Raw genomic sequence first — 5,059 nt, 5'->3', positions numbered from 1 at the left:
ACGTCGGCAATGTTTCTACGTGTATGAAGGGGTACAAGGTGTAAATCCGAACATGATATTTCGTAGGAAGTTTTAGGAAGGTGAAATTTGTGCTTAAGGAATCTAATAAATTTCTTTTGAATACTTTCTAATTTATTGATATAAATGTGATACGCAGGATTCCATATTTGACAAGCATAATCTAGTTGACTACGGACCAGTGAACAGTAGAGGATTTTGATGGTTATCATTTTTTTGAATGGTTTACTAACACGTATAATAAAACCTAAAGCTTTAAATGCTTTGGTCACAATAGCATCTATATGATAATCAAAAATTAGTTTAGTGTCGAGGAGTACCCCGAGATCTCTTATAATATCAGTTCTGTTAAGGTTTTGATGTTTTAAAATGTAGTCATAGAGAAAAGGTTCCCTTTTCCTAGTAAAAGATATAGAGTTACACTTAAAGACATTAAGATCAAGTTTATTTTGAATGCAGTAATCATCTAATCTAAACAAGTCAGCTTGTAAAAGTTCCGCATCTTTAACATTATTGACTGTACAGAATACCTTCAAGTCATCAGCAAAAAGTAAAAATTTTGAATGTATAAAGCAGAGATCGATATCATGAATAAAAATAGTGAATAAAAAGGGTCCCAACAAGTGTGTGTGTGCCCTTGGGGCACACCCGACGGTACTGCCATCCAATTTGATTTAAAACCATTTAACACAACTGTTTGAAGTCTGTTATTAATATAAGAAGAAAACCAGCGAAACAAATCTCCTCTGATCCCAAGGGAGGCCAGTTTTTTTAGAAGCAAGATGTGGTCAATCCTGTCAAAAGCTTTGCTATAGTCAGTATATACAGCATCAACTTGGTCACGACTATCTAACTTATCAGTAAGAAAATCTAAGAATAGTGCCAAGTTTGTGACCGTAGATCTACCCTTTAAGAAACCATGTTGGTTCTGACTAAATTGTGACTTTAGGACATTATAGCATTGATTATATACAATACGTTCCAAAACTTTGGCCACAAGGCAAAGTTTAGAGATTGGGCGATAATTCTCTACCATATTTCTTGGGCCATTCTTATGAATAGGGGTAATATAAGCAGATTTCCAAAGAGAAGGCATATATCCTTCAGATATAGACCTCCGAAAAAGAATAGAAAGGGGAACTGATAAACTATGCGCACAACTAATCAGAAAAATGGCAGGAATTTCATCTGGGCCAGCTGATTTATTAGGTTTTAAAGATTTTAGGGCTTTTTCTATAACTTGGGGAATGAATTCAATTGTATAAATGTCAGTTGTAATAGAATCTCCTGGCTGCACAAGCGAAGATGAAGAAGTTACTTGTTGATAGGTTGAATGAAAGTATGATGAAAAGAGTTCACATATACCCGTTCCAGTGTCAGATTTAGAATGGGAATAAGTCATAGACTTAGGATAGAAGCTAGTTGCACGTTTGGCAATACTACGCTTAACATGTGACCAGAATAATTGAGAATCTTTCGTGAGAGACTCTTCAAGTGAATTAATGTAATATGAGTAACAGTTATCTTCAAGTAGTTTGACTCTGGTTCTTAGTTTATCGAATGAAAGCCTGTCTTCTAGGTTTTTATACGTACGATATTTAACTAAATGTTTGTATTTCTCTCTAATTGCTTTAATAAGTGGAATACTATACCAGGATGGATATTTATTACTTTTATTTTTGATTAAGGGAACAAATCTATCTCGCAGTTCATACAAAATTTTATAGAACGATTTGACAACAGATTCAAGATCCCCGACATGCAATAGAGTATCCCAGTCATAATTCGATAAGGCTTCATTAATCTGAGAAAAGTTACCTCTTTTTTATGCATACATAGTTCTAGATGACAATGGAAGTGTCTGGATGGAAAAGAACGGTAAATTGATACAAAGGGCCTTGTGGTATGGATCTTCAGGTACTAGAGGGTCATCACAATGTAAAACAGTCACTGAATCATTCGATAAGACTAAGTCCAATATGCGACCGAAGTTATTTTTAATATTGTTAAATTGATTAAGGTTACATAAACATAATGTATCAATAAAGTTCCTTGAATTATTATCATTTAAATTATAAGCTTGAAGGCCCTCTTCAGTTTCATTCCATCGAATGGAACTCATGTTAAAATCACCTAAAATTAAGAACATATCATTAGGATGTTCATTAGTTAATTTTTCAAGATTGATCAAAAAGTTATCCAATTGTTGATCAAATGAATTACCTTTATTCTCCGCACAGAGATATATAGTGCAAATATGAATACGCGAAGTGTTACGATTTTTGTTGTGATAAGTGACTGAAACCCAGAGGTCTTCGGCTGAGGATTGCCAATCCGACCTACATTCAACATTCAGGCTCTTTTTAGTAGCCACAGCTACACCACCTCCCCTTGTCTGACACATTTGCTTGTAATCACGATCACGACGCCATACAGAGTATCTTGTGTCAAAAAGTTCCGTGTCCGAAACACTATCAAGCAACCAAGTTTCCGTCCCTGTAATTATGTCGTAACCATTCAATAAAATATTTCTGGAAAAAGTGTCCGTCTTGGTCCGCAATCCCCTAACATTTTGGTGATAAATGTTGAGTTTAGCTAGAGTGAACACTGCACACAATAACTATAAAAAAACCAAATAAGCCTAAAAGTAATCCACTTATAGACCATAGTAATTAATACACAGTAATAAGAATACTGCAGCCTTCCAAATACACACGACTTAGTTGCAACACCAACATAGGTTATCAATGACAATATGTTGAAATTAATAGAAATAGTAGGTCCGTTTCTTGTAAAAAACGTTGTATTTAAACATAAACAATGGAGAAACTTACACCAACTACTGTTTGTATTATCATACTTAAGTGCACTTCTTAATTCTGCAGTGTACCTTAATAGTAATCCATTAACAACTATAAAATAGTGTAATAGAAATCGACGTCTTCTAATAGCAATAATATACGCAACTAGTTTCCAAAAGCCCTGAATATGGTAAACAGTGTATAAAATTAAAATGTAACCAATGCAAACAGTAAATAATACTCGGTTAAGAAAAAACAATATTTTCGAATGAATTACATAACGTAGGTAGAAATAATATAAATTATCATAACACCATTCAAACTTAGCAATATTCATTGCAAAAACTACGGAGGCGCTCGGAATTACAAATGAATAGCTTGCGCCCATCGAACAAAGGAGCGAGATAAGAACGCCAGTGCTTCCCAACCTTGCGGTACGAAGAGGTATGAGGTTAAGATTAAAGTTTATTTCTAGGTATATACTTCTAATAAATGTTATTTTAGTTACTAACTTTATTTTACTTTCGTCAAATCTTTCTCTGCTTTGATACTTAAGACGGGGGACGTTTCGTTTTTTCTTACAAATAGTTTGGAGTGCTTCACCCAAACAAAACGGTAATTTTTCTCCTTAGCAAGGAGTTTCGTTTTAGATAACAGCTGTTTATTTTTGACCGTCAGGTGATCATTAATGAAGATTCTAGTATTGCCTGGGATGCCGATATCAGATGTTGTGAGTGTCTTCAATGCCTTTCCAGCAGCTACGAAATCTTCTTTAAGATATCTATTAATAAAAGACACAATTATAGGCTTGATTTTGTTCTCAGAAGGATTTCGGGACTGCACACGCGCGATGAAGTTTATATTGTTTTTAGAAACAGGGAAGGTTATCTTTGTTCCTATTTTAGACAAAACATCGAAAAGGTCGTCGTCGAAAGGTCATTGTGCTTTACAGGTACACCTTTTATCTCAATATTATTATATCGAAGCCACTGATCCTGCTCATCTATCTGCTCTTGAAGTTGAGATATGGCAACCCTCAACTCAGGCATGGCGTCACTTACAGACTCAATATTATCAATCCTTTTTTCCAGTCTATCGATTCTACTGATCATTTCCTGAGTGGAACTCGAAAGTGCAGCCATATCCGATTTAATGCAATGAATATCCTTGAAAAGTTCTGGAAGGGGCTGCAACTGAAGTGACAGCTTAGTGAGCTCCGCCATGACAGTATCCATTGACAGAGATGTCGGGGAAGGAACTGGAGAACCCGGCTGTTTTTCGCACCTTGAACATGTTTGCATGTCGCACATTTCCAAGTAGCTTGTCGATCACCCAGCTTGCGGTAGCCTATTTCAGTTATTCCTGAGCAAGGATAGTCAAAAAACTTCTTGCAGACCCAACATTGAATAGCCTCCTCTGTATCATTGTTACATTTTCCACATAAAAACATTTTTACAGACGAAAGGTTTGAAACCACTGTCACTTGTTTACAACGCAACTGCACTGGTGTTCGGCAGGTAGAATGTGTACGCGTGCACACTGGACAACTATGCGCACACGACTGTGTTTACATTATTGTATTTAGTGAAATAATGTACTTACGTATATAATGTACTAAGTATATAATGTTCTAAAGTATATCATGTACTTAAGTAAATAATGTACTTAAGTATATAATGTATTTCATTAAATAATGTACTAAAGTAAATAATGTACTGAAGTAAATAATGTACTTACGTATATAATGTACTAAGTATATTATGTACTAAAGTAAATAATGTACTGAAGTTAATAATGTACTTAAGTATAAAATTTACTTAAGTGTATAATGTAATGAAGTAAATAATGTACTTACGTATATAATGTACTAAGTAAATAATGTACTAAAGTAAATAATGTACTTAAGTTAATAATGTACTTCAGTATAAAATGTACTTAAGTATAAAATGTACTTAAGTAAATAATGTATTTAAGTTAATAATGTACTTAAGTAAAGACAGACGGACAAAAATTCTATAAAAATCTGTTTTGGACTCAGTATCGATTAAAAATTGGTTGTCTGTAAAGTCTGCTTACTGACGATAGTTGAACGTGACAACGTCGTAAGAAAATACTGATGGAATAATTGCATTTTTCAAAAGAAAATTTTAATTTTATTTGTTTGATAGATATTATCGTTGCTATAAACAATTGACACCACATTCACTTTTCACTGCACTGCATCCTTGCCGAAAACATGT

At 34.1% G+C, this 5,059-nt stretch overlaps 1 pseudogene; it reads right to left on the bottom strand.

The window, feature by feature from the left end:
* Positions 1 to 3,111: 3,111 nt before the first annotated feature.
* LOC120627369 lies at positions 3,112 to 4,129 on the bottom strand (annotated as a pseudogene).
* Between the last annotated feature and the right edge of the window lie 930 nt (positions 4,130 to 5,059).

Source organism: Pararge aegeria, chromosome 11, assembly GCF_905163445.1.
Source record: "Pararge aegeria chromosome 11, ilParAegt1.1, whole genome shotgun sequence".
NCBI lineage: Eukaryota > Metazoa > Arthropoda > Insecta > Lepidoptera > Nymphalidae > Pararge > Pararge aegeria.
This window is presented reverse-complemented; position numbering and strand designations above follow the sequence as displayed.